Below are 12,646 nucleotides of genomic sequence, written 5' to 3' on the forward strand. Positions count from 1 at the left end.
GATGATCGGTTCAGTAAATCGATGCAATAAATCCTGTAGAGGTGAATTTTGTTGGATGCACTTACAAAATATACGGCGAGGAAGTCTAGGACCAATATCGTGTCTGCGATGTGGTGTTGGGGTGCGAGGAAAAACAGAATTATGTGGAAAGTGCGTTGCAAAACGTTTCAGAGAACTTAAAAGATATTATGGCAAAAAAAAAAAAAAATAATAATAGTGAAAAAGCTATAAAATCCGTGGAGGATTATATATCAAGATTTCAGACAAACAATGATTTAAGCAAATAATATTATTGTACAATGGAGCAAGATATATTTGTCCCACATCCTGTCATAACAAACTATGAATCTGATCGTAATGGTGTGATCAGACACTGTAGGTTGAAGAGACCAGTTGGTGTTGTTAATAATCATGGTTATCTAAGGTTCAACGCGGGAGGAAAGGAACATTATCTCTGTCATCGATTTACGTACGCGTATTTCTTTGGAGTGATCAAAGATGATCTTGTTATTGATCATATTGACGTTGATCCTCAAAATAATAGTTTATCCAACCTTCGAGTTGTCACACAAAGCGAGAACTCTGCACGTGGTAATACTGGAAGATGTAAAAAAATCGGAAAGAGGGCGGTAAATTCCACAAATACAGAAACTGGCGAAGTAATTATATTTCGTTCGATATGTTCTGCAGCGAAATACTTTGATATTCACTCATATTCAGTACAAAAAGTAGCAGAATATATATATAAAACCGATTTCTCAAAAAATATAAGCAGATAATCACCTTTCAGTATTGTTAACTATCATCACCACCTCGAATTAATTTTTTAAATTTATGTCACAGTATTTCCTCCATACATTACTTATTTTTGACTCACGAAAGGTAGATTACTTCTGTATTCGTAGATTTCTGATTTTTTATGGTCGTAATTAGTCATATAGAAATTACTCGTAGAAGTATATTTATGGTTTTTAAATATTCCCATCATACAACATAGCTGATCTGTTACGAGAAATCAGGGCAATTTACAATCAACTTAGAAACCGTTGTTATTGATCCGCAAGGTGGTTATATATAAGCAGAACACGCTACAACAATCAGCTTAGAAACTGTTGTTATGGTACAAAATCGATATGCAGGTGTATTCACAATCCGCTATTGATTTCGCAGGTTTGTATTTGCAGTTTGTTTAGGAATTGTTTCTGAATAAAGATATATTCAGAAACCGTTATTTTAATGCAGAAATGGTTATTTAAATGTAGAAAACAATTATTATTCAGAAACCGTTGTTTTAGTTCAAATATATGTACCGTAACTACATATTAATTTTCGAAGCATATGTTTGTAACAAGGTTCGATAGCTCAGTCGGTATCGTATTGGACTGCGACGCTCGCGGTCCAGGATCGAATCCCCATGGCTGACAACTGGTCGGTGGTGCGCATAATTGCGATTTTTATAATAATTGTGGGGCAACAGTAAACCCCCCCCCCCGCTCAGCAAAACCTCAACACATATCAACTGTGGTTGATACATATTTTCGTATCACCCACGGGTTTGATTATTATTGTGGGTGGGGTCTGCTGAGCGTATATGTTTGTGCCGTCCTTCATTCATTCATTTCATCTCACTCATTCAGTTATTTCATCTCATTCATTCATTGTATATATTTCATTTCATACTTAATGAACTTACTAAAAAACTGGAATAGAAGTTCATTTCATAATATATGTTGTGCCGTCCTTCATTCATTATATGCATAATCTGAGCTCGCTAAGACACTCGATAGGGGCTCGTCATCCATAATCTGAGCCCGCTAAGACACTCGATAGGGGCTCGTCATTCATTGTATATATTCATTCATTGTATATGTTGTGCCGTCCTTGAAACATCCCGACGAACTCGCTAAACACTCGATAGGGGTTCTATAGGGATAATTTTTTTTATTTTAAAGATTTATATATTATATAATGAACCATGAAAATATCAAAGATATTATTTCTGCTATTAAAAACTAGAAAAAAACGGAATTAATATATCTGATGAACTAAATCCTGAAAAAATAATATCTGATTAAGAAACGTTAGAAGAACTTAAAAATGAAAATAAGTATGATCTATCATCTCAATATAAGTTCATAAAGCGGATTCAGGCAGCTATGTTTCAGTCACTGGCTATGGTGAACGATGATCAAGTAAATGAATTTATTCCTCTTTCTGTTGCAGTAGAAAAGGTCAGATCGGGATTATCCAACGAGTACGAAACGAAAAAAACTTTCAGTACCCGCATAAGATACTTAAGAAAAATTATGTCAACGGGTAACGACCAAAGCAACCCTCTCTGAAATATTTTGTTTTATCAGAAATATTATATATTTATCCTGAAATATTATATTTTCTGAAATATTTCAATATTTTTAGTCAAATTTGTTATTTTTTTTAGCGATAATTTAGTCGATTTGTCAAGGAAAATTGATAAATTACAGTTTTTCGTCAGGTCAAACCTCAAGCGGTTCTCTAATTGTTTCATCGATAAATCGTCAAAAATCAGTAAAATTAGCTCAAGAAATTAGATTTTTCATGCAATTTTTGTTAATTTTTCTGGTAATTTTCGAAAAAAATGAGGATTTTTGACGATTTATCGATGAAACAATTAGAGAACCGCTTGGGGTTTGACCTGACGAAAAACTGTAATTTGACAAATTTTCCTTGACAAATCGACTAAAATAGCTGAAAAAAATAACAAATTTGACTAAAAATGTTGAAATATTTCTGATAAAATAAAATATTTCTGATAAAATAAAGATAAAATAAAATATTAAGATCAAAGATCTATGATCAAAGATCTAATCACTTCAGAATTACAAAACTGATTGATTTGTATCAATAATATTTTATGTATTTTGAAATATTATTTTTTTAAGTTGATCGACTTTAATACAGGAGTGTGCATAATTTAGAATCTGATCTCTGCTACAAATGATCTCGATAATACGTTTTTGACGGAGTTCATCTAACTGTTCTTGTGTTAATAAGAAATCCTCGCTTCCGTATTCATCAATAATTAAATTAACGCTAAATTGCTCTGTGTTGTGTGAAAACGCTGTTCTGATGGCGTTTTCAAGTGTTTCTTTGTCATGTATAAAAACCATCACGTGCTGGTACATTATATAATATTTACTGGATTAATTAAGATTTCACATACAGATTTATTACAAGCTCTTCTCCACGTATGTCAATTAAGCGATTAAGGTGGTCTGTGAGCTTAAAATTTATTCGTGTTAACATATTACTGTGACACCGCAGATACACAGGATTAGTTGGTTCTTGCACGATTAAACTTCCAGGGGGAACTTGTGGTGTAAATGTATATAAAATATATCCCTGTTGAGCCTGATTTGATCTTCCGAGATCTATTTGATAGCTGCCATCAATTACGTCACAAACCAGATTGGCCACGATCGTGCTGGTTATATTAACGATTCCCGGAGATACGTGCCTGCCGCCGCCATGTGGATCATTATTATGTCTAAGAACGGTTGGATGTGGTGCTAGTTTTCTTCATGCATCGTGTATTTTAGGAAAATATTCATCAATAACATCATTGACAGATTTTCTTAATCTATCTGGATTATAATCAGGGAACTTAAACGTTACAGTGTCAGCTTCGGATATTTTGTACGTGGTTGCGAAAAATCTTCTATGATCGCTCCATGATTCAAAAACCAAACTTATAATTCTGTTATGAAAATATTCAATAGTATCAGTTACATGATTTAAAATTTCTACTCGTTTAATAATTTCTTCACGCGTAGATATCAAATCAGACAATTATTCCCGAAAGCTATTACGTAAATTATCTAGTTGTTCTTCGTGATCTGAATTTATGATATAAATGACATTATTGATATTTATATCGTAAAATGAATTACCGCTATCAACGTTGTGTAAAAGCCAATAGTACTCACCGGTTTTATCGACACGAAATTGATCCCGTTTATCCCATACCCGTTTTTCTATATTCCACCAGAAACTTGTATAATTCATTTTAATATTATGATGAAAACTTTTCGATGATGTAAAATCAGACTTTTTCAGTTCTGGTGGTCCTTCATACACCGGAGGAACATCAGGCCAACCTAGTACGGATCTTATCGTGGACTGATAGATATCAACGGCGTAATCAGGAGAATGTATCTCAACCGTCGAGGACAGCGTCGGTTCATGAACGTTAATTGATATTTTTGCTTCTTTTCCGGTTATTGATTTTATTCTACGTTGAAATTCCTCATTAATTTGTTCAATCCAATAACTACCAGTGGGTATTCCAACAACAATCCAGTCAGGAGTACCATCTGGTTTGTTCTTGTTAGCAAATATAAGTAAATTATTTGCTGGTGTACCATTAAATGATTTTGATCTGATATTTGGCCAGCTGTAATATACTCGTAATTGCGCTAGTGCAATTTCCTTTACTGGAATTGCAGTAGGAAAGTTAATACTAAATTCAGGATTAGTTGAACTTACCGAGATCATCGTTATTTTTGGCGGAGTTGTATTAGTCACGATCTGCTGGAGTAATTCTGTCATTATTAATATTTATGTCTTTAATACCGATACCTTCGTCGTATATTTTAGTCATCATTGAAAACTCGAAATCAGATATAATTCCATCACCGAGACTCGCTGATAACAACGAGGATAACTTCGAGTATGCGACCGTCGCTGTATGTAATCTTATCATGTAATTGGATAAGTTTTCATTCGTGCAAATACATATTTTTTTTGCGATGATACTGAGCACACCTGCAATAGTTGTTGCTGCTGTAATACAAATAGTTACGGCTACTGGTGCCATCATTGTCACCGCTGATAATATAACACCTGTTTCAGCAACAACAGCGGATACTGAATAAACAATCACATCAACGATAACTAATCGTCGTCGACATTTTTTTACTTTTACTGTATACTGTTCGACTCGATCTTTTAGCGCCGCCTGCCATTCACGCGCTTGATTGTACCTGTATTGTGCACCGTCCATATATTTTTATGCAGTAACCAATTGAGGTGTTTCAGCTACAAATTCCAAACACCACCAGTAAGATGTTGAGTTTAATGTTTTATCATCTGCTTCCAGAATAAATATTTCTTCGGTTCCGCTATTTAATATAACAGATACAACCCCGGAAAACCTATCCGTTGAATAACGCCATGGATACGTTGTAAATATTTCAAATTTTGCAGCACTGAACACAGACAGCCTGTACACGCCAGTGACTGTTGCGGTATATTTGATGGTTTTATTTTTCTGCGACCATGTTGAAAATCCCGATGATACTGTGTATACGATGTTTGTGATATGCCCAGGAGTTATTCCGGCTGAAATTTTAATCAAATTGGTTTTATTAACGATCTCAGGAATCCCCGCTACGATGTCTTGCTGTGTTTGTTTGATCGTGTCTAGGTTAGTTTTGATATCAGCGAGTTTCATGTCAATTGCGTGCAGAGTGCCGAAGAATTCTTCTGCGGTTTTTTGATGGTTTCTGCGAAATCTTGCAAAAGCGCTTACATGAACGTCATATTCGGCCCGCAGCGTGGATAGTTTACTGTCTACGTTGTCGACGTATAGTTTGTTTGCGACGTCGTTGTCAGATTTTGGAGTTGTTACAGCTACTATTTTGTTCCCGTTCATGCTAAGTTCACCTGTCATTGTGTCACCGGCATTTTTCACGCGATTAGCAACGCTTCTTGCAATTTCATCTCTGATGGTTGTAAATGATACACTTGAATCTCTGATACTACCACCGTCAGTAAACACAGGAATATTATCTGTAACTGCACCAAGTACTCGTCGAACTATATCATACCATCTGATGTTGCTCGTTTTTAGTTTACCATATCGACCTTGAAAAATAACAACCTCATCTGGATCAACTCCAGCCAGGTTCATAATATCAGCAAGTTCATCTTTAGTCGCATACTTCGACAGATCAACATCGCCCGATTTTTTCTTAACGCGTGAAGATCTTCTTCCGTAAATATCAACCATTATAATCTAAGGTCTGTTTAAAACGCCTTACGCGCAACGAATCGGTTGCTTGTATAATCATGCACGACTTTATGTGGTGGTTTGGATGATTTTGATATAGCGTTAAGTACGTTAATTACCTCACGGCCACATATTGGCGGATCTGTCATTGTTTGTGTGGGTAACTTTGGAACCAGAGGTTCTTGCGTGAAGTGGTGCGACATACTTGATAAATTCAACAGGTGAAGCTAACCCGTACGAATCAAAATAAACGATTCCACATGGATCAACCGCGTATGATACCCAATGAGTACCAGGTCCTCAATTCGAGTCGAGATTAATAATACCTGTTTCGAGTTTGTTTGGTTGTTTCGGTAATTGATCTCGCATAAAAACACCTCTAAAGGCTTTTATTTTTAATTTTTTAGCAGCATCAAGTAAATCAAAATTTGATGCTGGAACATCTAACGTGGAAGCCTCAGACCTCTTCCCCAACGAGATCCCGGTAATCTTAGACGGCGTCCCTTTTTTTTTTTGTATCCAAATCCTGTTGCTTTCTTTAGAGCCATTCCAGCAGCGGTTCCAACAGCTCCCAACGCGGCTGCTTTTGCTACGGCTGGAGCAGCAGCAGCTATTAACGCTTGAATAGGCGCAAGAAGTGGAAATATACCACCGGTTTTAACCATGTTCTTGATGGCGCTCGGAGTAAGATGTAATTGAACTCCGGTTTTTGATTCTAGGGCTTTATTGAAATGTTTAATCTGATTATTTGTCAACGATAATTTGTTTGGACCACCACCCATCTGATCTCGTTTTAGTGATATTTTAGTTCCGCATTTGCTGGTGGGTTTTGATTGAAGCTTTTTGACCTGACCGGGAGTCAGAGTAACATTAACATGACCATACGACATTTTTATATAAATAATATTTTTCTGAATAATTTAAGATTTTCCACTGGTACATCAACGACTCTCATTCGACCACTACCACCTTCAAGTAACATGGATTTATCGCTGAGTATAACCGCGATTGCTCTATAATTAACACCACCTGTATTTAATTTTGCTTTAAGATGTATATCAACGACAGATTGCTTGCATAAATCAAGATGTTCCAATGAAAAATAATAAATCGGATACAGTTTGTAAAAATCATATTGTGATATTTGCAACCCAGTATCAACATTTTGACCACGTCCCATGAATGACATTAAACGATGATATACACGCGATAAGTGATTTTGTTCATAATCTAGTTGTATATTCTCTGCTGGTTCTTGTTGTCCGTTTATCCGCAAAGAAATATCTGTGATAACTAGTTTGTCAAATATGACATGAGTACGTTCTTGATTACCTAATCGATTGATGGCCTGAAACGCAATAAAAATATGTCGCGGTGCAGAAACACCCTGTTGTGATGCTATATGCCATGTAAACTGACCGTTAACGTTAGTTTGCATACTATCTGTGCTTGTTGTTAACCATGACAACAAGGATTTACCACTAGTGTCCATGAAAGAAATTAATTTCTGTTCTTCTGCGATCGTTGGAGTCATTACCGGCATCCACAGTGAAAGTTTCGATAATATTACTTTACCAGCATCATCAGCAGGTCTCCACAGAGCATCGTTATCATCACCTTTTCGCACAAGAACAACCGTGTGTCTAGCTCCAAAAATGACCTTTCTAACATTTCTACAAAATCCAAAAATATGCGATAGTGGAATTGCACATGAGAATTTTCTATCGTCAGGATACAACATATTTTTGCGTACTGTAAATCCAAAGTTGAAATTTTCATTAAGATTCATTACCACTGACCTATATCAGCATCTTGAGCAGCATTACTAGTTTTCTTTGGTGTTCCTATTATATATTGATCGCTTTCAGGGGTATTAGAATTATCTTTCACAAACATCATTGTAGGACCTGCTGATCTTGTATAATCATCAGAATATCTTGCTAATCCTATTATTGTTGTAGCAACGTCGATATCTTTCTGAATTGATTCAATATTTTTTCCATCGCTCATATAAGTGGCGCTATCAAACAGTGCCATGATCCCGTTGTTGACAAAACCAGCTTTTACTGCATTTCCGTAATTAGTGTTATCCGTTTTTACAATTGTACCTTCTACCTCAATAAACGCCTCAGCGGGTAAAAAGTATCTACTTGTGTCATGAACTTGTAGTTCAGTTCTTCCACTTTGGTCTGGTATTCGTGCTTCATAAGAGTAAAACTGATAATCACGTACCGATTCATCTTTAACGACAGGTGCCTCCATATCAAATGCTTCATCGGATACGCGCTTGAACATTTTATTATAATTATTTTCGTTTAACATGTTGATTATCGCGTTCGGAAAGTTCCACTCCCTGATATCAAACTTGAAATATTATTCCCTGGTTCACCGAGTCCTTGATCTACTAACGCCGCTAGTTTTTGATTTGCAGCCTGATTTATTATTCTACTGACATCTGCTGGCATCACCTCAGTACTTGGTGATTTTACTGGTGGTTGTTGTTTTCGTCGCATTAATCGTGCTAGTCTATCTTTGATCGCCGAGAACGCCTTACCAGCAACATTGACAATTGCTCCAGGAACTTTATCACGAACAATATCAATAGCTTTCATCGATAATTATTTTGCAACAGGTGCTACTTTCGGAGCTATCCTTGTAAATAATCCCGCACAACATCACCAATTCCATCTCCGTAAGTAGCTCTGTAGATTGGTAATCGTGAGTTTACCGCTCTGACCTGCACGGGTTTACGATGATTATTATGTATGATCATCTTATTTTATTTGTTATTTATCTAACAACTAGTCATCAACAAGTTCATCGATAAGTTCTCGGTAAACTCCGATATCCATGATACCACCTTGAAATAATCGCCGATAAATATCAGCTGCTTCATTAATTATTTCTGGTGAATTATTTCCGGCACGTTTTCCTCCTACGAGAACTTCTAACCGTGACACATCATTGAGGATATTATCAGGACAAACAAAATTACCTCCGAAACCACTACCAGTAGCACCTGGTACATCGTGAAATTCTTCTTCTGGAGATTGCGGTCGAGGAGGTTGTTGTTTCTTCTGTTGTGGAGGAGGTTGTTTTTTCTGTTGTGCAGGAGGTTGTTGTTTTTTCTGTTGCTGCGGTGGTGGAGTTTGTTTTTTCTGTTGTGGAGGAGGTTGCACTTGTTGTTGCACTCGTGCATAAAATCTATCTATTGCGTTTAATAACATAATATATCCAGGATCAGTTTTTTTAGCTTGATGAAGATCATAGTGAATACGATATATCCATTTTTGCCATTTATCACGATCTATAGCTTCATCAGCATACTCGGATTTTAAAAAAAAATTTCGCCGACTATAAAATATTTCGGTAAATTCAGCTAATTTATCTACATTCTCAATTTATTTAATAAAAATAATACCTTCTTCAGTAAATTCATCGTTTATATTAACCCTTTCCTTGGTTTGTTCTGTTTCTGTTTCTGTTTCTGGTATACGATCTTTCATATCACCTATTTCAGCACGACTTTTACCAATACCTTCAAGTATTTCTTCACCAACGGGTGGAGGCTGAGCAGCAGCTATATCAGTTGGAAGATCTCGTAAAATCTTCTTTGTCTGTTTGGTTCTTCTTGCTATTTTTTCAGCTTGTTCTGCTGTTTGTTTTGATACTGGAAGAAGATCTTCTTTGATGACAGCTGTAACTCTTTCAGTAGCTGCAGTGACGGGTTTAAACAGTTTTTTAGTGTCCTCTTCGTATTCAACTTGTACTTCCTGCTGCGCTTGCAGATTTTTTCTGAATGAATCTCGCACGGGAAGAAATGTGCTATTCTTGCAGTATGAGCTTCTGGATATACCATTATTTTTAATATAACAATTTTTTAATTAATAGCAGCAGATAGGGCCTTGTCTACAATTCTGTTTGGGACAAACAATAATCGTAGACGTGGTATTGACCTCTATGAAGGGTCACTATTTTTTTTGTCTAAAAACAAGAGTGACCATTCCCTGAAGTGGTCTGATCGCCCTCTCTGCTGCTTAAGGAATCAGCTGTCTGAGTTGAAAAAATAAATTGTATTAGTTCTATTGTAGAGTAAATAAGCAGGAAGTATACCCCTGAACCTTGACACTGGGCTGCACCTTACCTTTGGTCGCAAACAAGCCTGTAAAGGAAGATATTATTTGCATCGCAAGACGTCCCTATAGAAAAAAAAATCACCACCGTGCTGTACATGAGTTTCGTAAGTGGATAGACAAGTGAATCAAGCCACATCGCTCTAACCCATAGCTATTTCAGGACGTACTCCAAATGACTTCTCTTTTTTTCGAACACGTGACGTACTATCCGTACAGAACCCTAGAGAGGACACGAGGTCAAAAATATTGATTCGTTCCCTCAAATTAATATTTCGTTCCCTCAAAATAATAATTCGTTCCCTCAGATTAACATTTCGTTCCATCAAATTGCTAATTCGTTAGCACAAGTTCTTTTCTTCCCTCAAGTTATTATTCGTTCCCTCAAATTAATAATTTGTTCCCTCAAATTAATATTTCGTTCCCTCAAGTTAGCATTTCGTTCCCCAAAAATATTAATTTGTTCCCTGAAATTAATATTTCGTTCCCTCAAGTTACTATTGTGTTCCCTCAAGATAATTATTCATTCCCTCAAATTAACATTTCGTTCCCTCAAATCGCTAATTCGTTCGCACAAGTTATTATTTTGTTCCCTCAAGTTATTCTTCGTTCCCTCAGAATAATAATTTGTTCCCTCATGTTCGAATTTCATTCCCTCAAATTAATATTTCATTCCCTCAAATTAGCATTTCGTTCCCTCAAGATAATAATTCGTTCCCTCAAATTAACTTTTCGTTCCTTCAAATTGGTAATTCTTTCCCTCGGGTTACTATTTTGTTCCCTCAAGATAATGATTTGTTCCTTCAAAATAAGAATTAGTTTCAAGTTACTCTTTCGTTCCCTCAAAACGTCTGGTGGCTTAACAATTTGTTCCCTCGGTATACCTTGTGTACTTGATTATTGCATTACAGTGGCGGATGCTGGTGTCAGAACTGAGCTTATTTAGTTCTACTTCAAACTAGGACTTCTTTAAAAAGACATCATCAATGTTCTTTCAGTTCAACATATGATTGCCATCAGTGAACGCTATCTAAGACGCATACTAAAACTGATATGTCTTTCAAGGCATAAAGAGTACACCGATGTAGCAAATGTCGTATTCTTTATATCCAATGAAATCAATCGTTCAGGTCAATTACATGGATATCGATGGCTGCACGCAAAATATGTAGCTAATGGCTTTAAAGTGAGAAAAAAAACTTGCGACTCATTCTATCCGCGTTGAATCCTAATGGGTGCCAGGCTAGAAGAGCACGACGTCTCAATAGACTGGAATAGAGGAGAAACAGGCAAAATGAACACATTAATGAGAATGCATTCTTAGAAGGTGCCAGTACCCATAACCATAGGATCGAGTGTTGGTGGGGACATTTTCGAAAACACTGTGCAGAAGTCTGGATAGATCTCTTTCAACGTATTCGAAATGATGATCACTTTGGTGGAGACATTCTGGACAAAAGCACTCAACAGTTTTGCTTCATGGGAATGATTCATGTATAAAACTAATTACCTTTTCTGAACAAAAAATTAGGCTATAGACGACTGAACATGATCATAAATGATCAGAAGTGAAGTGAAATGCCAAATCCCATGAGGTCAGCACTTATCCCTTCGGATATTTCAGCTGGGGCTATTTTGTATTGCACTTAGGCTGTGTACCCTCACTGAGATCTCTGTGCATGTTTTAAAGCGAATAATTGAGATAAGTTGTGTCTTTGGTACGGTTAATATTACATCTAATTTCAGCGTTGGTACGAAAATTTGCACCAGAAAACCAAAGATATTGTTGGGTGAGATATTTTATTCTCACATATTGTTTCAATTTTCAAAGCTGTGCGGACCGCTCCAGTGGCATAGTGGTTAGAGCGTCCGCTTCGAATGCGGGAGATCGCGGGTTTTAACTCCAGCCAAGTCATACAGACTTATAAAAATGGTGCGAGGTTTTCATTATGACAAAGCATTTATCAACATATCTGTATATATTTGATCTAATTATGTCTGGTGAATTGTAAAAATGAGGTTTAGTATTGTGAAGTATCAACCTTATGGAGATCATACTATATTCTACCACACTATACTTCTTTCATCCAAGTGTTTGCAAGAAAATACTAATAAATGAATAAAAAACATGCAATCAACAAGTATGTTCAAATTTCCTCAAAAGGTCATTAGTACAACCAAGTGGCCCTGATATTGCTAACCTTGTATTGGCCTTGATACATACCCCATTAAAGGTATAAGAATGAGGATTGACCAAGATCTCAGTTTGGTCCAAAACATTAGGTGTCATCAATACTGTATCCATTATAAAGTCTCTGTGATGGTAGCAAGGACAACTAATCTAAGCCAAGATTAAGTGATTTATTGGCATTTGTTTTGTTAAGTAGCAAATTCTAACAAGATTTTATTAACGTAAATTCAGAATAGCAAGCTTAGTCAGTTTCTTTATAAAGAACACCTCTAG

Source organism: Sinohyriopsis cumingii, chromosome 5 (genome assembly GCF_028554795.1).
Source record: "Sinohyriopsis cumingii isolate HCF-2022 chromosome 5, ASM2855479v2, whole genome shotgun sequence".
In the NCBI taxonomy this organism is placed as follows: Eukaryota; Metazoa; Mollusca; class Bivalvia; order Unionida; family Unionidae; genus Sinohyriopsis; species Sinohyriopsis cumingii.